General features: G+C 35.0%; 1 pseudogene across 1 annotated transcript in view; it reads left to right on the top strand.

Annotated features, from left to right (window-relative positions):
* Positions 1–27,989, top strand: part of LOC135363090 (alpha-mannosidase 2-like) — a 144,584-nt pseudogene that overhangs the window by 51,387 nt on the left and 65,208 nt on the right. The window contains exons 7-12 of the transcript XR_010408806.1: positions 208–394; positions 4,693–4,870; positions 10,694–10,896; positions 13,937–14,119; positions 18,429–18,543; positions 19,752–19,819. The product of XR_010408806.1 is annotated as an alpha-mannosidase 2-like (transcript). The remainder of the gene's footprint in view (positions 1–207; positions 395–4,692; positions 4,871–10,693; positions 10,897–13,936; positions 14,120–18,428; positions 18,544–19,751; positions 19,820–27,989) is intronic.

Genomic DNA, 27,989 nt, shown 5'->3' with positions numbered 1-27,989 from the left:
GAGGTAGAGAGAGACTGAGATGTGAGTCTCTTCCTTCAGGCTGGTGGTCTTTAAATGCCACTGGAGTTTATGTATGAGTAGTAGTTAAGTAGGTTGTAGATTTAGGGTGGAGCTTGCATTATATATGTAGAAAGTACTGGCATTTTGAACAGTTTTGGGAAAACACAATTTATAAATCCAGGTTTGTCTGTTGGCTCTTTATTTTAGATCTGGGATCTGGCACAGATATTTTTTGCCACATGATGCCTTTCTACAGCTATGACATCCCTCGTACGTGTGGACCTGATCCTAAAATATGCTGCCAGTTTGATTTTAAACGGCTTCCCGGAGGCAGATTTGGTTGTCCCTGGGGAGTCCCCCCAGAAACGATACATCTTGGAAATGTCCAAAAGAGGTATGAAAATATGCATTTCATTAAGACAGCATCTTGAGCAAAGCAACAACTCTGCTGCTCTTTGCTAAAGGGTTCAGTAGCCAACATTATCCATGCTCAAGGTACTTATTCAACCAGATCTAAAGCAACTTAAAAATGCAGAGCTTTGACTGTGCCTTTTATGTGTTATAACTTAATGGAAAATGACCAACAGTTGATCAATATACAATGGAGAACCTATAACAGTCTGCTATTACCCTCTCCTTTGCCCTCATTATAAAAGCCTTCTGCTGCTTTTGATTGATCTCACATACTTTAGTTGATAATAAAACTTCTGGTCTCTATTGTATACATTGGTAAGAAAAGCAACCCAACTGCAAAAACAGGTTTATTGAAATGGAACACATAAAGAGTATAATTATCTGTTCTTTTAATACAATTTCAATAATAGTGGATGCTGCCCAGCTCTGATGAATACACTCTTTCGATCATTCTGATATTTTTGACTTACAGACAATTTTTAATTAGGAATATTTATACTTAAAGATAATTACTTAAATAAAAAAGGGATGAATCATTTTTTTTAGGAAGAAAATTATGCTCATGACGGAAGCATCTCATTACCTATACTTGTCATTTGTTTGCTTTTAAAGTTTAATTTCTTCACTTAAAAATTACTGGTGTATAATGCCTTTAAATAAAACATTGTGTTGCAATATAAACCACTCACCTCTGGCAGAAAAATGATACAGACTTTTATTTTATTTTCTTAGATCGATCATGTTATTTATTAAACACATGAGGAGATTTTTGAGAGTGAGGGGGGTAGCTATAAACAGTTAAAGTAGGATGACAGCCATAAATTCTGCAAACCACAACATTCATTAACTGTTTTTAAGACCCTGGAATTTCTGGTTTCTGAAAACCTACTCTGCCTAGGTTCTTGTACATGTTATCCTTAAAAATTTTTCAATAACATGATGGCAACACGAGTGTAGGAATATTTTTAAACTCATCATATTGTGTACACTAATTGTATAACAATAATTATGTGCAATTTTTTTTTGCCATTTGTAAGTTTGATGGTTTTTGGGAACTCCACGCTCGTGTGAATTGCTAAGAAGAAGCCAGGCATCCTGCGTTCCACAGGAGGGTTAAATGGGCAAGGATGAGGCAGGTCGGTAGTTACCAAGCATGGCTGCCCAAATTACCCAGGGAGCTTTCAAAAAATCTCCAGCCCAACAAAATGAGAATAGGGTGCCAACATAACCATGCCCCCAGGTGGTTTCGAAGCACAATGATAAAGCCTTTTAAATAAAGTAAGATCTTTGCACTGTGCACTATCAAGTCTATTTATTTTAAAAATTGCTTCTTTAAAAACTGGAAGGAGAAGGTGAGATTGAGTCTCTGCCTTGAGTCAGTCCTTGTGGCCATAAAATATTTCATTGAGGGTCCCTCACTCTGGCACACACAAAAGTATTTTAACATGGCAGCCTTTAACATAGATCGCTTCCAGCAAAATCTGATTTTTATGGTTATTTTGAAAAACTGTCCCAAGATTAGGGATCAACCTGGTTTCATTTTATTGGTTCCTACAGCAGTGAAGATCAGTGAGGAAGAGTGAATAGCGTGCTTTCTGGGCTTAGGTTAGTTAGGTGGAGGAGAATAATCCAGTGTATTATGTGGCAAAAGGTATAGAGCTAGGCAGCATACGCTCTTCTGTAGCTCAGGGGGTCAGAGATAGGGAATTTCTTTGAAGGTAACCAGATGCTTTAATTGGGGACTCCCAGTGCACCAAAGACCTTGTGAGGCTCCACTTTTTCTTTTCTTGGGTGTTGCTGAGAGTACCTGTTTAAAGTGCATTATTGGAGGGGGAAAGCTATTTTGTGTAATCCTTTTGCTGTGTCCCATCTGACACTACAAAGATTGCCCCCCAGGAACATACCTTGTGCTCAGTCAGTTCCAGTGAATCTGCAAGTGATTTCCAGGCACCTGGGGGCATAGAGATGAAAGAGTCTATTTAATACTTCTGTAGATTTTTTAAAAAACTTCTTATAATTCTTGAAATCTTTACTGGTTACTTCACATCCAGATATCACCGTCCTTTTTACTTTGTGATTAATGGAGAGCAAACACGGGCATTCCAGCTTAGTGGCACGTGATTTTTAATACCCTAAAGAAAATGAAATTTAACTACAATTTACAGGTGATAAAATCGGTACTGTTTAGTTCAGCAGGTTCCTCTACTTCGCAAATAAAGAGGTACCATTCTTTATCACGTTGAGTTTTTGTTCTCATACAACGTATTTTACATATGATGGTGATTTATGTGTCAAATGATACAGGATGTTCTAGGAAATTTTTTTTCTTGGTTCTAGTTAAGTTGACATTTCTAGCCTGGTAGGAGTGAAGAGCAGATTGCTGCTGCACATCTTCAAGTGTGATATCGGTCATTTCATTTGGCATTAGTGTACAATGTATTTAGTGAATATCCACTCTCGACCAGGTAGTGTAGATTGGTCTCCTGAATTCCGTGTTGACACCTTCTGAGCAGGAGCTTGGGAGTTAGGACAGATGCTGAATGGAAGACTCACACTTAATGTTTGTGATTCTTTCCTCTTATGTGTCATATGCATATACACACAAGATATGGTATATCTAGTAGTAAACCTTGGCATTCATTTAAATGATCACTTATCCTTTTCTATGCTGGTTGCCTAGGGGAATCTGATTGGATGCTCAGTCATAGTGTATCTTTCTCATATCTGATTTATATGTTTGGTTTTTTTCTCTTATTTTTCTTTCTATTTGATTAATCTCATTAGACATGTATTTTTTTAATTATAACTAATAATCCAAGGTTATTTTTGGTTAAGTGTGGAATATTAGTAAATTATTAGTAAAAATTAAGTACTCTACTGAACGCTAATCTCAGAAAACTATGTTATGTAAGAACATTATGGTTATATTTTACTCACCAAGTTATTGAATTTTGCTAATAATTTAATATTTGCAAAGCAGTTTCAGAGACTATCAGTATAAAAAGATCATGTGAATTTCTAAATTTAGTTAAATGTTTTTAATTCTATAAAATACTTCATTCCATTATTGATGGTCTTTGAGTTTCTTTCGTAAGTTTTTATATTGTGAATTGGAACTTCTTGATAACCCTAGAAATGAAAATTGGAATACTGGGTAAAAAGCACATTAGTCATTTATCACTGATTTCTTAAGCTTGGCATTACAAACATAGAGAACTACTCTGAGTTCTTCATCCGCTTATTTAATTTCATTTTTATAAGCCATTCCTCTTAAATACTTTGTATTCCTAGACTTCCTCAAATGGTACCCCGGTTCAGCATTCAGCAGTTCAACCCCAAAGGTTTTCTGCAGAATACTAGAATAATATGAAATATAGAAACACATCAGCACATTTAGTATTTAGCTGACCTTTGGACTCATGGGTTAGATCTGAGGAAGGTAGAAATCAAAAAAGCTATTTGATCTCCAAAACTTTATCTGTTGATCAGCCCTGAGAAGGACACTGACAGATATCCAGTTTATTGATGGCAGGTGTTAAGTGAGTTGTTTTTCTTCCGTTTGAAGAGGAAATCAGGTTCTATAATTGGTTTCATTCAAACTATTAATTTTTTTATGTGTAATCAGGCAAGTTTAGATCAAATTAGAGAAAGGCATCTTGAGTCAAAGCCAACTTCAAAGTTTATATAGATAAGAAATCCTTATTGTCTTCTTGGACTAAATTATTTTAAAATACAGGCAATCTGGGATCCAGTGTCTATGGCCGGGCTTCAGGAGGCCATTGATGTTCCCAGTAATTTTATGTCAAAGTTGGTATGTGACTTTATTTCTCTAAGGATAGTCCATTGGAAACCTGTGGGTTTTTCTCTCTGGTAAGAATTTATGAATATATTTTTTAAAAGATTTATTTATCCATTTTAGAGAGAACGAGCAGAGGGGAGGGGCAGAAGGAGAGCGAGAAAGAATCCCAAGCAGACTCTGCGCTGAGCACAGGACCTAATGCGGGGCTTGATTTCATGACTTAGAGACCATGACTGAGCCAAAACCAAAAGCCTGGATGCTCAACCAACTGCGCCACCCAGGCACCCCAAAATTTATGAATATTTTAAGTGGATAATGAAAATTAGTATAGTAGTTTTAAAAAATCTGCCTTATAAATCATACTAACCTAGAATACAGGTAAAATATACAACAATTTCTTTTAACATAATACACTTTTTAATGAGTTGCCCCATTGTCCTTTTCTTAGTACTGTTCTTATTTTCCTTTTTCTTTTGTAGGGCTGAGATGCTTCTAGATCAGTACCGAAAGAAGTCAAAGCTCTTCCGTACTACAGTTGTCCTGGCCCCACTAGGAGATGATTTTCGCTACTGTGAACGCATAGAATGGGATCATCAGTATAAGAATTATCAGCTGCTTTTTGATTATATGAATTCTCATCCTGAGTATAATGTTAAGGTAATTTGAAAATATTTAATTATGATACTGTATTTGAAGTTGAGCCTTCATTATTAAATGAGGCTAAAACACAACAGCCTTAGTTTCTTTGTCCCACATCCCAATATTTCCTAGAATATGTAGTTTGTATGTAAGAGTGTAGTTCTTAAAGAGGAAAATTATCTAGTACTATAGTTGCATTTCTGAAGTTGTCCCTTTCCCCCCATTCCTACAGCATTAAAGAGACTTTACTTTTATGTAGTTGTAAATATGCACCTACTAAGTTGGGATCTTCAGTTTTCAGTGATGTCCTGTTTTTCTACCAGCATCAAAAGTTTGTTTCTCTGACGGCTGCATCCTTGTGATTTTAGTAATGTGACGGGCAATGCAGATGAACGTGTCATGAATTTTGCAAATTAATGTCTTGTGTCCAGAGAATACACTAGCATCTTTCTTAGTTGAGAAGACTTCCAAAATTAATCATTTACCTGTAGTTCTTTCTCTTTTTTTTTTTCCCCTTTTGGAAAATTTTGAATGTACCCTAAAGTTTTGAGAACAACTTAAGTACCCTTCCCCTGACCCCTGCCTCCCCATATCCATAGCTCAGCTACCACATTGATCAACTCGAGGTCACTCTCACTTCAGCTGTGCCTCACTGTCCTCTCTCACCCTCTCCCAGGGATTATTTTGGAGGAAATTGTAGTCATGTAGTTTCATCTGTAACCATTTCATTATGTATCTAAATGATAAGGACTCTGTTTAAAAATACAATCATAATGCCACTATTATATCTAAAAAATTAACAATAATTCAATATTATCATATATCCAGATAGATTCAGATTTTCCTGATCACATACAGGCATTTTTTTTTTTAAGCATATGTTTCATGAGTCAGGATTCAAACAAGAGTCCTATATTAGACCCTATATGAGAAAATTACCCAATGTGTTTATTATATTCACATACTAACCTATGAGACAGTAGAATATTTGTGGAAATACTACAGAAAGGAAGAGATGTTACTGTTTAGGAAATTAGAAAGCTGATGATAGGTCACATTTTATGTAGGGAGAATTCAAGTTTATTAAGTAAATGTAAATAATATTAAATAGTTAAATAAACTTAAATAAAATGCCAGGTGTATTCAAGATACTTACAACTGAATTTCTACCAAATTATGAACTTTAGGTCTATGTTTAAATCATCTCTATAATCTCCTCAAAGATGAAGCTGATACACAAACATTTACTTAGGGGATGGCATATGCAGATGGGTATTTTATCCCTATGTACATCTTCCTAGTGAATGGTTTTGAGATCCATAAAAGGATCTACCACTCATTCTAAAGAATTAAACTACTGATTTTTGTATTTTACCTATTTCCTTCTTTGCCCAGTAGGGCAATTTGTAAAGTCACTTTAAAAAGCATCCAACTCTTGATTTTGGTTCAGGTCATGGTCTCAGGGTCACATACTTAAGATTTCCTTCTTGTATCATTTTAAAAGAAAAAACACTAACCATGATGATAGAAGGGAAAATAAGGTTACTTTTGTAAGATTTGGCAATGATTTGAATGAGCGGGGGGGGGGGGCAGGGGGAGGGGAGAGAGAGACTCTCAAGCAGACTCTGTACTGAGTGCGGAGCCCAATGTGAAGCTCATTCTCATGACCCTGAGATCATGACCTGAACCAAAATCAAGAGTTGGATTTCTTAACCAACTGAGCCATCCAGGCGCCCCACAGTATATTCAATTTTAATACTGTATATTATCTTTAATATCCATTTGATAAATACATCACGATTTGTCCATTGTATTATTGATGGACATTTGGGTTGTTTCCAGTTTTTGTGTATTACAAATAAAGCCATTTTGAATATTTTGTGCATGTTTTTATATACATGTATGTGAATTTATGTGGGTATAAAATGGGATAGAAATTTTTGGTCACTGGGTATGCACATGTTCAACTTCAGTAGATATTGCCAAATGGTATCCCAAAATAGATGCACTAGTCGTTGCATTGTATGACAATTTCAGTTGCTGTACTTCCTTACTCAGATTTTTTGTTAGGATTTTTTTTTCATTTTTATTTTTTTATGATCGATATGATGGTTTTATTTTATATTTCCCTGGTAGTTAATGAATTGAACCTCTTTTCATAAGTTTATTGCCATTTAGGTATCCTCTTTTATGAAGTGACTATTTAAATCTTTTGATGACTTTTCCTTAAATTGGGTTGTCTGTTTATTTTGTACCATTTATAACTCTTTTATATATTTTGGTTTGAGACTTCCTTCAGATAAAAGTTATGCAAATATTGCCTCCCACTATGTGAGCCTGTTTTTTAATTTCTTTCTTAATGCCCTCTTTTGATAAACAGAAATTCTTTGTTTTAATTAAATCTAATATAACAGTATTTTCCTTTCCATGTCATGTTCTGCTTAAGAAATTTTTGTTTATACCCCATAATTATGAAAATATGCTTCCTATGAAGCTGTCCTCCAGAAGCTTTATTGTTTTACCTTCAATATTTAGGTCTGTAATCTGTTTGGAATTGATTTTTTTGTGAATTGTATGAAGACAGGGATCAAGGTGCATTTTTGCCCATATGGGTATCTACCACCATTTATTGAAAAGACCAGTGTGCCCACTTTACTGCAGCATCATCTTTTTCATTAATTTTGAGTGAAACTATTTGTGTGGCTCTTGTATAGACTCTATTCAATTTTGTCTATTTAGTCTCGGACTGTTTTAATTACTATAGTTTTAGAATGGATCTTAATTTCTGATAGCATAAGTCTTCTAATTTTGTTTTCTTTCTCAAGATTGCATTGGTTTTCTTTATAGTTCTGTATAGGTTTAAGATCAATTTTTAAATTTCTACCAAAAAAAGTTGGAATTTTGATTGGCATTGCATTGAACCTATAGATCAATTTGAGTACCGTTAACTTCTTTACAAATATTAGGCCATCCATGAATGTGGTATATTCCATGTATAAAAATACAGTTGACTTTTGCATTCTAACCTTGTACCCAGTAACCTTCATGCATTTCCTTTCTTTCTGGAATTTTTGTCACTCAAGTGTTGGCTGCTTTGATTGTCCTTAGATACCTTCAAACAAAAGCTTTTTTTCTCTCTGTGGTTTATCTAGTATCTGTTCTCTGTAGGATGTTTGAAGTTATTTTGTCCAAGCCAGAAGCTTCAGTTTATTATTTTCTTTTAATGAAAGGAAAAACCCAAGTAAGCAATTGAATTTAGATGGCTAAAAAATTGACATTGTACCAACCAAGCCAGTCAGTTTCCCATTGGTCATCACTTATTTAACAATTTATGTATTTTTCTCATATGTTGCTCTGATAGAGGAGTTTGATTATGTTTAAGATTAAGGTTATGTTAAAGATATAATTTGTTGCCTTTTGAAGTAAAAAAATCTACTTTTTTTTTTTGGTTATTTGGAATACGTACTTTGAGCTACCAAGAGACTATAGAAAAATTCACTCTTAAATAATTTCTTTTGAAACTACTCTAGGATAGATACAGGATTATATATCAGTCCTTTGAGATTGAATTAAATTTGTGAGAATGCTCACCAGGCTACTTAAATGAACTTTGCCTGGGGCAATTGCCAAGAAGGAAATACTTTCATCTTGGCTAATACCAAAAATTAGTTACAATATTCTAAAAGGGTATACTTTGTTGTTAATATGAACTCTGTAGCATGCCACAGTTCCCTAAAATCTGAAACTGAAGGGAATTTTTGTTATCTCATAGAAATCCCTTTTTATATAGATGAGAAAGTGAGTCAGAAATTTAGATTGTTGAATATTTTTTACTTTTATCAGTATACTTCCCTGAGCTTGTCTGTACTATTGGGCCTGAAGTTAATGCTGTATTTCTTTGCATTTGTGACCCTCATGGTTATACACACACACACTTATATTCTGCTTCTTAGAATGTGTTAAGTGAGTAATAAATAACACTTAATTTTTGAGTACTTACTATTTGCTATTAACGTTTTCTTTGAGAGAGAGAGCATGCACTTTGGGGGTGCGGGGGCGTGGGGATGGGCAAAGGGAGAGAGAGAATCTTAAGCAGGCTCCATGCCCAGCACAGAGCCCAATGTGGGGCTCGATCTTATGACCCCGAGATCATGACCTGAGCTGGAACCAAGAGTCAGGTGCTTAACCAACTGGGCCATCCAGGCACCCCTGCTATTAACTTTTTAAAGTGCTTCACTTTAGTTAACTTATTTAATTCTCTGAACATTTTCTGGTAGGTACTATAATTATCCCCATTAGAGATGAGGAAACTGAGGCACAAATATATTAACTTGCCCAAGATACATTGTATTTGGTGAAGCCAAGATAAGACTAGGTAATATTGTTGAAAATTGCTTTTCTGTGATGTAAACATAAGGATTTAGAAATAATTATCTATTTTGCTGTTATAAAATTTATTGTGTCACAGGTACATGATAACTTCTATTTGTCTTACTAATATCATCATGTTTCCAGCTGAAATTTTGCCTTTGCAATAGAAAAATGACAGCTAAAACTTAGACCATTATTTCCCAGTTGTGTTTCTAAGCATTTTACTTAGAACCCTCTTAGCTGTAACACAGACACAGAGACAATATATAAATATGCTCAAAACCACATTGTTAGGTAAATGGTAGAGATGGAATTCAAACCAATGCTATCTGGATCCAGGTTCTGTGCTGTTCTTAACCACTCTTCTAGAGTGCTACTCACTGTTTTTAACTACTTTTTTTTTTTCTTAAGATTTTATTTATTAGACAGAGACACAGCTAGAGAGAGAACACAAGAAGGGGGAGTGGGAGAGGGAGAAGCAGGCTTCCTGCAGAGCAGGGAGCCTGATATGGGGCTCGATCCCAGGACCCTGGGATCCTGACCTGAGCCAAAGGCAGATGCTTAATGACTGAGCCACCCCAGGCACCCCTGTTTTTAACTGCTCTTAATTATTTTTCTGCCACATTGAATCAAAGTAGCTTTTAGTATCTGTGTGTGTGTGTGTGTGTGTGTGTGTATCTGTGTGTGGTAGGAAACAACAAAAATAGCATCTTAATATTCAAAGAAATACATTCCCTGTTAAATTCTCTGTTTATCTCTAAAAACACTGCCTTTTAATATCTGTTTACATGGTGTGGTATAATACTTCTTTTTTCCTTTGATTTATGGAATAGCTTGGGCTCATAAAAATGGATTTATGTTCTGGTAATTTAAATCATTAGTCAAAAGACCTTTTCATTTGAGCAGTCAACCTTGCAGTTCTTGTCACTCTTTGTGTTTTACTTCTATTCAATGTTACCTGCTGGTAGAGAAAGTCCATTTTTTTAATGACCTGCTGTTCTTAAAGTCTCCCTTATGAGAGCTCAAGCAAGGGGGATGGGGAGGCCAGGGGAGTGTATGTGCATATGACATATGAAAATACTTAATGGTTAACCAAACTGTATGTAAATGTTTTATTTTTGCTGCTTCCTCCCATCTTTTATTCATCTCTGAATTATTCTATTCCCTGATCCTTGCACACTTTGAAATTCTGGAGATTGGTAAGGTGTTTTCAGATCCACAGATTTGTATATCTCAGTAGTTCTTCTAACCCCTTAGGGGTGTAAGTTTTATTTTAGTTTAATTTGGGACCTGATGCAAGTGAAAGAGCTACTGTATATTTTTCCCCCTGCTTTTGAGTTTTGTAAAATCTGAGCTAGAATTTCATCTTAACTGGAAAGCGCATCTTAAATATTTACTGTTAACTTTTCCTTTTAGTGCTAGAAGTAATTTTAAGGTAGAGATGAATAAGTGTCACTTTTTTTTTATTAGATACAGTTTGGGACTTTATCAGATTATTTTGATGCACTGGATAAAGAAGATGTAACCATTAGAAAGAATAGCCAATCCATGTTCCCTGTTCTAAGTGGAGATTTTTTCACTTATGCTGACCGAGACGATCATTATTGGAGCGGCTACTTTACATCCAGACCCTTCTACAAACGAATGGATAGGATATTGGAATCCCATCTAAGGTACAAAATTTACGTTTAGAAAGCTACATTAATTATTCACCTTTTTTATGTGATCATAGCACATAGCATAGCATAGAGTTTTGCATAATATACAACATGTATGCACTATTGGGATGTGTAATTGTGAAATTTTAATGCAATCAGAGCTATGTCTCCAGTGCATAATCAGATTATTATATGGGCTTTTGTTCTGAAAAAAGCAGTTTATCTGATTAGACTTTCTCCTGTATCTTATGTTTTATATGTTTCTAATTAATTACTGGTATTGTTTGCACACCGTGATAATATCCAGTGGCATTGTTATGTGTGTCTGCAGGTCAGTAGCCAGACAGACTAAATTGCTGGAAACAAGCAAGGGTCACAAGGAACAAATAGGGCCTCTCTGTGGCTAAAATGTGGGCCTCAAAGTACACAATCTAAAACTAATGTATTTTATATGTGGGAGAACTTCAGAGGCTCCACCTCAGTTCTTATTTATTGAAACGTATTTCTATAGGTGTGATTCTCTGCTTAGAAGAGCAAAACTTGAAAGAGATGAGAACTGATGGCGGCAGAGTGATTGGCTGAAAAAGCATAGTGACAGGGAGAAAGCAGAAAAGTCAGGAGAAAACAAAAACGCTCTAACCAGCGTTGTCCAGTAGAACTTTCAGTCACTGTCCAACAGAACTTTCTGCAGTGGTAGAAATCTTCTGTTTCTGTTTTCTGCACTGTTTAGTATGGCCACTTGCCACATGTAACTGTTGAGCACTTGAAATGTGACCAGTGTGGCTGAGGAAGTGAACTCTTAATTTCCTTTAATTTGAGTTGATTTAAATGTAAATAAATAATCACACGTGGCTAGTAGCTATCTTTGTGGGTCCTGTTGCTTTTTGGTAAGGATGAACCACCCTGGGGGCTCCTGGGGCTCTCTCTATGTCTGTGTAGCGTGGGAGCTTAATTCATTTTCATGATGAGTTCACTTTCAGCTTAGTTCAGATCATGAATTCATGATGATTAATTTTCATGATGAATCTCAGTATTAAAAATAAAAAGTCATGTTATATCTACCTTCTTCTCCGTACTGGTAGAAATAGTACATTTTGGAAAGCCCTTTTATAAAGATCATGAATTTCTCCCAGAGTTGTACTTTGGTATAGTAGTGGTTTTTTTTTTTATTTTTACTGTTTCATGCTGTCAGCATTATTTCAAAAGCCTGATCTTTGCCTTTTTTTTTGGGATATTCACAAATGTGCCAGATGGATACATATTCCTGTATTTGTAATAAAATAGTATTTCTATATTAGAGAGATTGATGCATTCTTGCCCAATAGAATATTAATTCTCTATTATGTTACTCTAAACTACCTATGATAAAAACAGAGAAAGTACTAAGTAATGTAGAGATTCTTTTGGACTACTGCACTTTTTTAAAAGTGTCAACTATTTTTTAGTGACAAAGAGTTACAAATATTGATTCAATTTTAATTTATTGAACATATTTAAAGTGAAGTACTTAGTGTGAGTAATAATATATTTTGAAAATTCTGCTTTAAAATAAAATGACAAAAAACCATATAATAATGACAAATTTCAAAATGTAATCAACTTACTTGAAAATAAGTTTATTGTCTGATTATAGATATTTCATCTTGATGCTCATTTGTAAAACATTTGGATAGGATAGAAGAGTATAAAGAAGAAAATATTTTTTAAACCCCCTTTTTACATTTTGGGATATCTATATGTATAGGTACTCTTTGCAAAGCCAGGAATATGTGCTATGGGTATAGATGAACATATATACACAATTTCTTTAATTCAAACTTAGTGTTTCTCCTGCCATGAATTTTAGAAAGATTAGAATTTAAAGGCAGAGATTATTTAGTATCTTCTAATTATTTCAAAATTTAAAACAATTCTTTTTTTTTTTTTTTGAGTACTTTAAATTTATCCTTTTCCTTATATTGTGATACATTTTCAAGCTGCCTTGGTTTTCTCTCCATCCTTCTTAATATGTTTGGCATAAAGAACCTTCTTAAACTTTTTACTTCATCAAGCCATCGCTCTTTTTTTTTTAAAGATTTTATTTATTTATTTTTAAAGATTTTATTTATTTATTTGACAGAGAGAGACACAGAGAGAGAGGGAACACAGCAGGGGGAGTGGGAGAGGGAGAAGCAGACTCCCCGCGGAGCAGGGAGCCCCATGTGGGGCTCGATCCCAGGATCCTGGGACCATAACCTCAGCTGAGGGCAGACGCTTAACGACTGAGCCACCCAGGCACCCCAAGCCATATCTCTTTTTTAAAGAACTTTTTCGAAACCTGCCTTGAACCATATCCTCTGATGAAAAAAATAAAGCATGAAAATGATAAGTCCCCATATTCTTGCTCAAAAACTACTCGTAAGCCCAAGTGTTTTTTCTTTAAAATAAACGAGAAGCGACAGCATATGTTTTATCACCTTTCAGTTTATATTGTTACTTTCCCTCTAGTTGTTGAATGTTCTCATTCAGCACAGAGACTAGCTGTTGTCACTGAGCTGTCAGGCCATCGCTTTCGGCCTCTCCTTCACTGTTAGTCTCCCACTCATGTGACCATTTCTGCACCGTCTCTCCTTTAGTGTATGTATGTGAGAGTGAATGGCTTTCTGGTGATGAAGTTCCTGGTATGTGTCTGGGCTGATCTTGGAGAGAAGAAAGGGCAGCAACCATTATCCACTTTTTACTGCTGTTTTGAGCTTTTTTTTTTTTTTCCACTATGTTATACATAAGTACACCTATCTCGCTGCCAGTGGGTACTGGCTTCTTTCCAGGACCATCTAGAACAAGCGTCCTTTATATCAATTTAGACATGATGTTCTCTGATGATTGATAATCTAGATATATTAGATGGATACCTAGATGGTTTTATAGGAATGTTTATTATCAATATCTTTTTTATCAATTGTGCTGAAATGTGGATTTTTTTAAAAATGCATTTAAAAATTGTATCAGTACCACATATTTTAAATAGTAAATGTTTGTTTTGAAATAAGAATTAATGACTGTTTTATACGATTAGGGCTGCTGAAATTCTTTACTATTTCACCCTGAAACAAGCTCAGAAATACAAGATAAGTAAATTTCTTTCATCATCCCATTACATGGCACTGACAGAAGCCAGAAGAAATTTGGGACTGTTTCAACATCATGATGCTATCACAGGAACTGCAAAAGATTGGGTGGTTGTGGATTATGGTACCAGGTAATATAATTATTAAAAAGTGATTATAAAACAATTTTTTTTTTAATTTTGGGTCACAGGCTTATATCTTTGATGAAATTGTTAATGTACATCAGACCATATCAATAATGACATCCCTTATAAGCATTGCTATAGAAAAACAACATCAATATTCAAAGCATTTTTCAAGAATTGTATTGAGAATGTACTAGCTGTCCTAACTTTTTATTGCAGTGCATTTCTGCAAATGGAGTAGTAAAACATTATTATAAAGCTGATTCTGTTTTCTCCCAAGTATAATGTGGTAATTGGGGTTACCTTGTTGACCAGGGATTTGGTATCAAATAAATCATAGCTATAATCCAAGGAGATAAAGAGCCATACTTGATTGTATAGCAGTTTAATTTCATCCTACTTCATATCCAGTTGTTCTCAGCCTAGAGTTTAGCCAGGAAGTAGAAGAACCTAGAAACTTTGACATATATAGATGATATAAGGAATTGGGATGAGAAGGGTTGGCTTGGGTATTGATATCAAAACCATCTTCAACTCTTAGAAGGTCTGTGAGATGAGTGAGGGAGGGGAAGCTCAGTTATTTTCACATTGCAGGATTGGAAACAGTGAGTACAGGCTTTAGCTCAGAACAGCAGGAGACTTTGTAAATAGTGCTTCCCAATAATCAAAAGGCTTACCTTTTGTGATAGTGAGATTTCCATCATCATGCCCTAGTTTGGGTAACCATTCATTAGGATCATTGTAGAGGAGATTCCTATGTTGGGGAAGGAGTTTTGACTATTATTTCATTATGGCTTAGTTATTATTTCTTCCAGATTTTTTTCCTATCAAAAATGGTGTACTTCAATAATATTTTAAAATTGTTAAAGTGTGCTCTGATTTTCTTATAATACAGATTTAAGAAGTGAACCTCTTTTTTTAATAAATGCTCTCTCCCATATGTTAAAAGTGTATACAACATATAAAGTCAACATTACAGATTGATCCACAACTGATATCACTAATCATTATAAGTGTTAATTAAAATTTTAGTTATAGTATTTTGACTGCCTTTCTAGATATTTGAAAAACAAATTCTTGAGGTTTCATTAGTTGACTTGAATCCTTGAAAATATATTCATGGTAGCATCTTGAATATCTTCTCAGTTTTCTTGTGGCAAATGTATTTGGCATCTGTTGAGGTTGAGCTGGGCTTAAAATGGAAAACATTCATTGGCTGATCATGATAATTGGTTTTTCTCCCACAGAAGGCATTTTTTAAAATAAGGTCAGATCCTCCATTTTTTTCCTTTTCACCTGCTCCTGTCTTCTTGGTTTATTGAATTTAAAAGTGAGGCTTATATTCAGAAAAGAGTTCCTAAGAGGAAATGAAGAAGTCACTCTCCTATACTGTCTACCTGCTCTCTCTCTGGCTGCCATATTGAAAGAGACTTGGGTACAGGTCATTGAGTTTTTGCAACTGAACATTTTCTATCTCATAACCTTTCCAGAAGGGCTGTCATTAGTTCCTCCATATGTTTGGTTATGCTTTTAGCTTATAAAAACATCACCATACAAAATTGCATCTTAGAGAAAAAAGACAATAATTCTCAAATTATACTTGACATTTGTAAATTTGCTTTGCGAGCACTTCACACTTCATTGAGAAGTCATACACAATTATCAAGTCATTAGCATAGACATTTTAAGTAGGAAATTTCAAAACACAAGTTAGAGAGTTATAAACAAAGAGGCAGCTAGCATTGGGTGTTCTCTTGTTCTTAGACTGTTGACTGTTTATTCAAATGTTGGCAGAAGTGTCCCTGTGAACAAGTGTATGAGTTAAGGATTGCATTTGGCTGCTAGTAATAACAACTTAAAACTGAATAAATCCTATCCTACTTATTTTTATGCCACGTGGAAGAAGTCTGCAGGTCCCCAGTTCAGGTATAGCAGCTCTACAGTGCCGACAGGGGTCCAGACCCTTCTAGCTTTCTCTTCTGCCATCTAAAGGCGATTCTTACTTAGAGTACTGCTCTCAACAGTAGATTGAATGTTTATATAATTATCACCTGGAGAACAAGAATACATCATGGCTATTTGAAGGTTAATTCTAATCATGGCATGAAAAAATGAATTAGAGGGGGACAGTGTTTGTGATGGATGTTCAGCCTAAAAGTGGATAATGGGGCTATGTGCAAGAGAAGAAATGGTAATGAGATCAGTTACAGAAATATTTAGAATTCTGCCTATTTCTATGTTGTAGTTAAGGTAGGTAGGAGAAAAAAATGAACAAAGGGTAAGTATGAGGGCCCATATGTATAGATCAAACTTCACTGACAAACATGATAGTATCTGCCTGAAACAGTAGTAATGATACCAGAGTAGAAAACTGTGATTTCTAAGTGATGGTCCGGTTCAGTGATAATAAAATACGGGCATGTTAGAAAATTAGAGGCTCTGGGAAATCCCACAATGATGAATTGTTGAAACATTAAAATTTTGCTTTACCCAATGTTTCCCAAACTTATTTACTGTGTTTAGTCTTGTTTTGCTTTAAACAGAATGGCTTTATGCATCCTGAGAAAGCATTTGGGGAATACACTACCAGTTCTTAGTGCTTACCTCGTTAGAAGACTGTGCATGTGCCTTTAGGATACAAACATTGATGTGTGGCATTCCCTCAGTTTAAGCTCCAGTGCACTGTAATACATATAAGGTTTTAGCTGATGGAGAACATGACTTTTTTTTTTTTTAAAGATTTTATTTATTTATTTCACAGAGAAAGAGACAGTGAGAGAGGGAACACAAGCAGGGGGAGTGGGAGAGGGAGAAGCAGGCTTCCCGCTGAGCAGGGAGCCTGATGCGGGGCTCGATCCCAGGACCCTGGGATCATGACCTGAGCCGAAGGCAGACGCTTAACGACTGAGCCACCCAGGCGCCCCTTCTTTTTTTTTTTTTTTTTTTAAAGATTTATTTCACAGAGAGAGAGACAGTGAGAGAGGGAACACAAGCAGGGGGAGTAGAACATGACTTTTATTCTTCAGGTTCTGACAGCCTAATAAAGATTGCCATATAGATAAAAATAAACTTAAATCGAGGGGCTTGTTCCTATAACTGAATTGTAGTCACTCATATTGTCTTTTAGTCTGGTGAAAACACTTGTTATCACCTAGGAAAACATTTGAATAGACTAAGAAACTTAGCTGGATGATGGCCTGAACTCACATGCAGAAGACTTTAACACTATGTATGTATAACACATTTGCATAGTTAATTAACTTACTGATTGTGATCACTTACATCTTTGAAAGTAATCTCAGTGCTCTGTAAAAAGAAGTTATTTTTAATTCTCTTAAACATTTTTTTGTCATTGCATGCCAACAAAAATGTTCTTAACATGTAGGTCCAAAATTGCGTCCTGTATTGGGGAAAATAATATAATCACTCTATAAACATAATAGATTCAATGGCTGATTGAAAGCATGTTTAGCCAAGTTTTTCGACAGATTTCTTCAGTGGCTTTACTTAGGGTTACCTGTTCTATAAAGCTTTAAAGAAACAAGATGGAACTTGAAAAAAAAAAACCTTCAAATTCTTTTCCCACGTGTAGTGCTTCAGCAATAGTTGATACTGTACCAAGATTATATTCCAGAATTGATCCTGAGTAGGTTGATTCATACGCATCTCTTTGGTTCCTCAGACATAAAAGTACAATTGGAATACAATTAACAATTTTAATGACCAAGAAAAGTAACAAGGAGAAAGACAATTTCATTATCCAGACCTGTGAAAACTTTCTCTTTTTTTGAACAAGAACATGAAACTAAAGTCAACAAAATATTTATTTGAAGTTTTCAGGAATTTGAGTTTTTTGAAGTATGTATACTGAACAAATATTCTTGTGAGTGACAGTTAATCTCATGCTTTCTTTTGCTGTTTCAACATTTGTTAAAGAATTTTCTAAAGTAAAGGACCAAATCACTTCTTTGGTAACAAAGCCTTAAAGCTATTGGAGTGATCATGTTGAATATTCTTAGTATTTGGCATGATACTTGTAGAAAGTATCGGTAGTTTGATTAAGCTTACACGTTTCAGGTGTATACAGAAAGTTTTCTATTTTAAATGAATCCTTATTAGTGAAATCTTTTGACTAACTTTTTTTTCCTAAGTACTTAGTTCTGGGCAAAGAAGAGTCCGTTCATTATAGCTTCATTATAGGTTTCACTTTGTGAATACAGGATGATGGTGGTTTGGCCATTATTAAAGAAACTGAAAATATTGTATACTGATGTTTGAATTGCTTCTCAGACCAGTAAAAATTTTTGGTTCACAGACTCTTTCATTCATTAACGAATTTGAAGAAGATAATTGGATATTCTGCACTACTTCTTATTTTGAAGGACAAAAACTCGTACAACTCTTACTCTTTTGATAACCTCCTAGACATGGTTAGTTGCTACCTTTTATATTACCATAAAAATGTGTGATTCTTTTGTTCTTGGTTCAGAAAAGGGGGTGAGAAGCTGAGTGAAAAGAAACCTTGAAAAATAGTGATTTCCTTATACATGATTTGAAAGAATTTGTATCATTTTATATGAAATACCTATGTGTTCTTCTTTCCTGTAAGTGTGTCTGTATTTGATTTATGGTGTATATTTTGTTCTGACGAAATCTAAGCATGAAAACTAATGAACTTCATTATGTGGAACATACAGCTTTGAGAACACTATTAATATGGTACTGTAAGGTAACTAGACGCTGTAATTAGTTATTTTGCTTGGCTTTAATTAGAAGCCCCTGAATTGTCTTCTGGTTTCAGGATGAGCCCATGGAGCGCTGTGAGCAGTGCTCAGATGTGTGTAACAGCAGAGGAGCAGTTGAGGAATTAAAGACTAGCTATTAGCCCCACCTCTGTACCTGATTGCATGGGCCTGAAAAAGTTGCTTAACATCTGTGAGCCCTCATTCATTTATCTGTTAGATGGGATGATTCCTGCCTCGGCTTGTATCGTGGTTAGGATCAGGGGAGCCAATAAAACAGAACATACTCTGAGAGGAAGAATATACTCTTCAGCAGCAAGGAAGAACAGTGGGAAAAAATGGGGGATTGCAAACCTCTTTAGACTTCGATTTGGCAACTCAGATGTTTTAAAACTGTAATATTTTATCATTAGAGTCTATTGTGAGCCATAGGCTTTGAAATTTTACATGTAATTGGAACTTACACATCTGGAATCAGAGATAGTAAGTTCAGTATTTTCATATACTGATGTTTGCAATCAAATTATGGTTACATATTTTCATGTTGAAGTAAAAAATCCAATAAATGGACATACATTGCTTAAGGATATGAAACCTGTGATACAAAGGTAAAATAGTGAAACTTTTTGCAAAATGATCTTTAGAACTTTGATTTACTTGGTTCCTAATTGGACTCTAGTAGTCCGTGTAACACATGCCGTACTGAAGTCTAAAGACACACCCATAAAAATGCACACACACAAGAATTACTTATTTTGAACTTTGATGGACCTTTATGTAGCTAGAAGGAGGACACCATTGTGTCCTTTTTAGGATTTTTGTAAGTACTATTACATAGCTAGTTTTGAAACTTAAGTTTTAAAAGTAAAATAAAAAATTTTTGTTTATTTTTACAGGATTTGAAACAAAACTCACACGGTTCTCTACCACAAAAAACTGTAATAACACTGAGTGCAGAGCCAAGGTAAATACATAATTTCTCATACACTTTGCTACTGTTCTGACTTGACTTTTTTGCTTTTCATGTTTCTTTTCCCTAGCCAGGATATACTTTGAGGCAGTATTTTGTTTAATAAATTTATTAATTTAAAAAAATTTTTTGAAGAAATGGATTTTTCTCCCATGACTGTCATGTTCAATGTTAATAGTTAACACAGTGTTTGATACATTAATTGCTGAATGAACAATTACAACTATTTTTTTACAGATATTTGGTATGGGATCATAAATATGATTTATGATTATGTTTTTTCTTAACCCTTTGTTAACTTATCTTTTCATTGATCCCTGATCCCATTTTTAAAATGAAGGAAGAAACTTAATTATGAAAAGTTCCTACTATAAATTGTTTACTAGATAACTGTCATTGTGCTGGCCAGACTGTCTCATTTTGGCATTGTGGATTTATGTTAAGGCAAATGGGAAGGGTGTTCAGTTGACCTGAAAATGGGGCGATTAATTGGTGGCTGCCTCTGATTTATAAAGAAATGTTTTGTGTTTTTATTGGTAATCATTTAACCAAGTCTTCTGTTTTAAATGACCAAATATCACTAGGTCAGTACCCACTATCCCCAGATACACACTATATTCTTATATAATATAACTTTTTGCTATCTAAATTGAGAAATTTAGTATGTACAAATTGCAGGATAAAAAAATAATTGTAAAGGATAATTCATGATTTTAGGTATTCTTTATTAGAATTATTTTAAAATAAATGGAATCAAAGTATTACAGAAAATTTACAATTGCTAATAAAATTGACATTTTGGTTACTCAGAAAATAAAGCCTTAGTTTGCTAAATCTCTTCAGGAGGTAGAGACTTAAAAATGTATACAGCTCATACCTTAGAACAAGAAGACAGGTATTTTTTAGTGACACTAAAGTATCACTAAAGTAATGGTAAAGAAATCCTACATTTCTTTCTTTTGGCCAGAAAAAGAAGGGATTAACTGGAAAAGACAGTTTAAGTCTCAACTTTGAAGTCCTGTTGCAGGCTTAACAGCTTTCAGGTTGCCAAGTCATAAGAGAGTAATGATACTCCCATTACAAAATGTTTTCTTTGTCTTAAAATATGTAATATTTTGATGTAGTTGAGGTTGTGTGGCTGTTCCTTAAATATTTTGCCCCTAATAAACTCTGGTATTAGGCATAATCCCCCTTTTTCTATTTTGGTAGGGGAAGATCTTTGTTTCTGCTGACTGTAAGAATGCCTTATGCTTGCTATAAATAATTTATGCCCCTTCCCCACCCCATTAGTCTTCCTCTGGGTGAATGGTAGGGTGGGTGGGATGGAGCCCTAATGGGTTACAAACCCTATGGCTTTTCTTCTTCCTCTATTGTCCTTGCTTTAGCCAGGAGTAAGTGGTATTTTAGCTCTACTTATGCTGGAGGAAGAAAGGAGATCCAGGTGTATTAACTAAGAAGAAATATATTTTGAGCTTTAATATTGAGGAGTTTTAATTATACATCAACGTAAATAGCATTTTTGGGACTATTAGTAAAATGATTGCTTTCTGATATTTCCTTTTAAACAGTTTGTATTTAAATAGTGTTCTTCATCTTAATATTACTCCTTCACAGTTCTTTTCTACCAAATGTCAGTGCTACTACTGTTTCTGTAGTTAGGTGAATTGGGAGTACTTAAGATTGTCAAGTTCTTATTTGTATCTTTATTATCTGTTTTGTACTTGAGGACCTCATGAATAGAACTACTTATACTTCTGGTTTTAAAATCTATATTTTACTTGTTAGCCACAAATAATCTGAGCTGATCTCTCAACAAAATCAGAGAAGAATGGAGGAATGACAGTGGCCTTTAAAATGGAAGAATTTCATAGTTTTATTTAGCAGATACTGAAAGTGATATCATTGCACTTCTCAGTCTTGAAGTTGAAAGTTTCAGGAGTATGGTCATGAGTCTTTCTCATGTTCTTCATGAGTCCCTATATAATGATCTAAGGCTTAGCATTATTTTGGCGATAAGAATAATTCTTATTTGAGCAACAATTTATTAATCTAAATAAAACATGCATTCTCAGTGAGAGAGACATCCTCCTTAGGGGGGTAAAAATTGGTTCTTGGGGAGTTTGAAAAAAAGTATTTTTTTAAATATATAAAGCATAAAAATAGTACTCAATAGTACAATAACAGATATACTTTTAAGTGTATTAAAATTGTATGGGGGGATGATTAACAAAAAATGTCTAAAGAGTCTTTAAGGAGTTATGTGAAAAGTCTGAGAAATACTGATCTAACTCACACAATTTCATAGCTATTTTTTTTTAAGTTTTTATTTATTTGACAGAGAGAGACACAGCAAGACAGGGAACACAAGCAGAGAGAGTGGGAGAGGGAGAAGCAGGCCTCCCGCTGAGCAGGGAGCCCGATGTGGGGCTCGATCCCAGGACCCTGGGATCACGACCCAAGCCAAAGGCGGACACTTAATGACTGAGCCAGCCAGGCGCCCCTAACTCACACAATTTCAATAATACATGTAAATGAATTTGATCATGCTGTTTGGCAACATTAGTTATAGCTATAACCTAACATAAGTTAGTTTGGGAGTCTTTAAAAAGGAGTGGCTAATCTGCTCATGGGGATGTGGTACATATCTGTGAGCCTGATTGAGTTCACAAGGTTGGGTAAGCTCTATAGTATATGCATTCATAGTCTTTATGTGGAAAGAAGGTATAATTGAGAGTTAAAAGTTAGGGCACCCTGAACAAGTCATAAATTTTCTAGCCTTAAATAATCCTTTAATGTACCGAGGTGTTTCTTTTCCTCCAAGGCCCAATTGTAAAAAAAAAAAAACTGTAGTACAAAGATTTACAGGATTAGGGACGTGGAGGACCTAGAGGATGGAAGGTAAACTCCTAGGACAGGCAGGGATTTCAGTCTTCTTTCAGTGTTTAGTACTTGAGGCAGGATGGAAGCAAATATCACCGCAGCCCAGGACGCCAAATCATGTGTTTTGACAACGTGTGAAGGAACTTTTTTTTTTAAATGTGGATAATTTGAAATGCCACGGAGTATACAACTAAAATCTGAAACTTCTGTAAATCTGAAAATTTAATTTTTCAAGTAGAAAACTTTTAGTTTGAGAGCAATTTATTCAAACCCATTACAAATTTACCATTAAGTGCTTTTAATGTTTAACAAGGCGTTTATTGGTAAGGGATTTTGGGCCAGAAAAAAGAAGGGATTAACTTCAAATGAAACCACCAACCATGTGGAGACACAAAAGAAGTCCTTGTTTTGGGGGCTTGGGTGACTTTAGAGTATCAAACAGATATTAAAAGTACTCAGTTCCAGAAAAGGCACTCAGTACCTCCATTGTCATGTGCTTGTTGTAATGGTTCTTCCTGGATGGCTGCCCAGCACCTCTAATTTAATTTCCTCTTGTTTTCTCCATGTGTGCTTTCTTTTTGGATCCTAATCTTTATTAATAGCATCATTCTCTTTTTGGTTGTCTAGGTGCTGAAAAATAGTCTTTATATGGAAAGCAGGTACAATTAAGAGTTAAGAGTTAGGACACCCTGAACAAGTCATAAATTTTCTAGCCTCTAGAACCCACTTTGACTTCTACCTTTTCTTGTTCTTTTAAGTTTCATCAGCTGGAAAGTGTTTTGGATTTTCCCCTCTGCTCACCTCTGACATTCTTCGTCTCCTGTCTTCCTATTACTTTCTGGTTTTAAGGCCTCTATTATGATTTTTTTTTTAAATGTTTTACTTGAACTACTGCAATGACTTCCTGCTCTTCTGTCTTCAGTTTCTCTCTGCCCCTAATTTATTGCATGTAGTTGTCACAGGAATCTACCCATAGCGGAACGCAAGAAAGACACCTGGGTGGAAGCAGCAAGGCTTCTAGGACCTAGCCTCAGAACTCCTAGAAGGTCCTTTCCACTACATTCTTAGTGAAGCAAGTCACTAGCGTCAGCCAAGATTCAGGGGGAGGGAATTATTCTCCATTACTTGAAGGGAATGATGGCAGTCATCTTTGGAGACGGTCTACCACAGTTTATCCACTGGCCACTACAATTCACATACAATTCACCATGTGCACAATATTCCACCTCCTCCCATGATGCCAAAGTGCCATCCCATTATGGTACTGGCCTCAAATTTTCATCTAAATCAGATCCAAAATGACTCAATCATGTAACTGGGAATTGATGTTTTCTTATTTCTCTCAGTATAATAATTATTTGAAGTTAATTCTGCTAGACTGTAAACTCCTTGACAGTAGGAACTATTTCTTTTATTTATTTCTCCCACCATACCTGTGGAATTGCAGTCAACATAGTAAGAATTGAATAAAGACTTGTTGAAATACAATTAATTACTGATTGAAGAGACTATTAAACTTCAGACACCAGATATGCGTAGACATTCTATGTGAAGATGTGGTATCCTGGTATATCTTCTCTCCAAATAGTTCTTTCATCTAGTATTTGGAGTTTGGATGCCAGAGGGCTTCTGAATACACTAAATAATACTACAAGCAAAAATAAATAACAACTCAAAGCTTTGAATTTGCTCAACATTTGGACAACTGTTCATTGGAGATTATAGAGTTTCATACCATGGGACCTGAAAAATTTTAGGTTGCCTCTCAGCATCATTGCATTCTTACAGAATTACCTTTGTTGAGATTGCTTTCTTGAAGGCTCTTTAGAATGGGTGGGTTCAAACGATACTCCCAAATATCTAAATGAGTTGACTTGATCAGATGACTTTTTTTCTTTTTTAGATTTTATTTAAATTGAAGTTAGTTAACATACAGTTTATTATTAGTTTCAGAGGTAGTATTTAGTGATTGATCAGTTGCCTATAACACCCAATGCTCATTACATCAAGTGCCCTCTTTAATGCCCATCACACAGTTACCCCATCCCCCCCACATCCCCTCCAGCAACCCTCAGTTTGTTCCCGGTAGTTAAGCATCTCTTGTGACTTGCCTCCTTCTCTGTTTTTATCTTATTTTATTTTTCCTTCCCTTCCCCTATGTTCATCAGTTTTGTTTCTTAAATTCTAGATATTAGTAAAATCATGTCATTTGTCTTTCTCTGACTAACTTATTTCACTTAGCATAATACACTCTAGTTCCATCCACATTGTTGCAAATGGCAAGATTTCATTCTTTTTGATGGCTGAATAATATTCCACTGTGTGTATGTATGTATATATACATACACATCTTCTTTATTCATTCATCAGTGAGTGGACATTGGGGCTCTTTCCGTGTTTTGGGTACTGTGGACATTGCTGATCAGATCAGTTTTTACACACAAGACTTTCTGTTGTTGCTGACTTAGAGTATTTGCCTGATTCTGCATTTTGTGTTTTTAATGTTGTTATCACAAACCATTCTTCTCACAGTAATTATCTATTAGTGTAATGGAATTCAAGACTTTAAATCATTTTTTCATCTGTTACCATATCATCAGTGTATTTTTAGACCAAATCACACTGTATCTAATCTTCCTACCAGTTGTTTAAACGTAAGTTTTAAATGAAGTAACCAAATTCACAGCCGCACAGTTATTGTTTGGAGTGGAATTTCTAGGGAAATAGAATTCTCACCATTCAGATTCTGGCAGTGTTATTTATTATAATATAGACCTGGTAGAGTCATTTATAGCTCAAGAACTGAGCTGAGATTCCACTACTTGAACGAAAGTGGTTCTAATCTGAGCACGTGGCGTCTCCTGAGAGAGCTGTGAACGTCACGATGCACCTTACTTTGTACCTGGTGGTTTTTCTTGGGGGAGATGGAACAGTGTTAGCAGTGATAACTGTGATGAGTAGTGTAAGAACTGTGCTTTATTGCTCATGGATCGTAACAGTGTGAGCTCAAATCTTGTCATGCACTAGAAAACTAGTACAGAAATGTCTTCACATTAGTTAGCAGAAAAACAAATGTACAAAGTCACAGAGATTGAGGATTTCTGTCCTTGATAATGAAGGGCTGCCTTTTAACATTATCCCAAGGGAATTTAAAGTAATAATAGAATACATGATCTGACTAGGATTTGACACTCTGGATCCTCTGCAGGTTCTGTTATTATGAGAGACTTTAGAACTTTTCTTTTAATGGGGCAATTGTTAACTGAGAGTACTGGAGACTCTTAAAAATAAAAAACTGAGTTCTAGTCTAGTAGAGGTCTGTCTGGGTATTAATAGCATAGTCTATTTAAGAGTTAATTCTCATTACTGGTTTTGAAGGCATTCCTAAACTCTCCTCTGAGATGCTTTTTTGTTTAAGTATTTCTTGCTTGTGAAAGGTGTTTGTGTGTTTTCATCTATGTTGCATCTGAGTTACATTTTATTCATTTTGACTTGTTTCAAGATATAGATTGACCGGTTCTCCAATTATCCAGAAACACATTTCAGCCTGTGTGTAATGTGGGATATTTTTAGAAAGGATGTCTCACCCAAAAGACTTGAGTAGAATATAGTACATTACTTTAAGTAACCAAAAACTTCCTAGGGAGTTGGAGATACTTTCAACATGATATATTAGTTAATTTTATGTTATAACTAGTTTTAGAGCAATCATGTCTGGATCACAACATCAAATAATCTTATCTGGTGTTTGCCATTCTAAATCAGTCATTCGCAGGCTTGTCTTTTGCCTGACTTTTTTCAAGGAGATATAAAGGTCTCTGGGGGAGAGAATAGAAAAGGCCCTACCTTTCCCACAACAGTCTTCCTACCCTTAACATTTCTATTTATTTTATGATATCAGAAATGATGAGTATTAATTCCAGAAATACTGTTTCAGCCTTACGTTGACTTAGATGAATAACACCTATTCTATGAAAAAACAAAAAAGTTGACACTTTGTTTTATGTGATGGCAGACTAGGGACTCTGAGACTGACTCTCTCAATTTCCTATTAAAACTCATGCAAACAAAGATGATGATCAACAATCAGAGGAACACCAAATCTTGGTTTGACAGTCAGCCTATTGCCACAATTTAAGATATCCACAAACTATAAAGTTGATCAACTGGACTGGAAAATACAATTACTCACTGACCAGTGGTAAACAGTTAGAAATAATAGCTACATTGCAGGTCTCTAGAAGCAGGTGTGGAGATTGATTCCTTTTCCTTTTTATAATGTCTACCCCCAAAGCTTTGAAATTTGTGTACCTACCACCTAGAACAGAGAACTAATGTTTTAATACAGGGACAGGGCTACTTTTTGAGGCTGTTAAGGAGATAAAGTAACTATTCTTTTCATTCTCTCTTCCTAAGATTTCTGTTAACCAATCTCCATTTAATTGGCCAACTAGATCAACTGATTCACTCCATTCCTTTTCTGTGCCCATGATAGCCTGACCTTGTCCCTAACAGGCCACTAGCTAGGGAAACTGGTACAATTCTCTCCCTCTGGTCTTTCCGTTGAATTGTATGATTATCATGAAACAATTATTTATTCCCAGATCAGTTGTTCTTGTTATTTTTCTTACACAATTTGATTAATTTTTATTGAACTGGTGAATTATACAAAAGATTGTTTTTTTTTTTTAAATGAAGTTGGGTTCTTTAGAAATTTTCAACAAATGTGAGTCACTGGTGAGATGCCTAAAAAAAATTGGGAAGAAGTCATAAAGATGTAGAAGCAGTCTGTACTCATATGGCTTAATATTTTTTCAAGTGGTGAAATTCTTGGTCTGCTTTAGAAAAACCTAATCTGGAAACCATACATGATTAATCACATGCATGGTTATGCAGAAAATATGACACAGGACTCCAGTTAGTGGTCCCATAGTTAAACCAGAAGCTTTGCTCTTAATATCAATAGATTAGGAAATGTTATATATATAAGTATATATAAAACATATATGAAAACATGAATTATTAAGTCATATGTGTGTAACTTAAAATTGTACTACTTAAACTTTAACTTTCAAGTCAACTTTATCTCTTTCAGTTAATAGGTCTATTGCCAGCCTTAATCACACTTAAAAGAGGGCTTCCATTGTGTCTGTATTTCACAACCAATTTGGAGACTGAATCTGACAGAAATAAAATAGGCAGGTGCAGCCACTCTGGAAAACAGTATGGAGGTTCTTCAAAAAGTTGAAAATAGAGCTGCCGTACGACCCAGCAATTGCACTAC

This window comes from Mirounga angustirostris, unplaced genomic scaffold (genome assembly GCF_029215605.1).
Source record: "Mirounga angustirostris isolate CCGP_5_RB_7025 unplaced genomic scaffold, mMirAng1.0.hap1 SCAF_18, whole genome shotgun sequence".
NCBI classification, from domain to species: Eukaryota; Metazoa; Chordata; class Mammalia; order Carnivora; family Phocidae; genus Mirounga; species Mirounga angustirostris.
The sequence above is the reverse complement of the archived record's forward strand: the minus strand, read 5'-3'. Positions and strand labels throughout refer to the sequence as shown.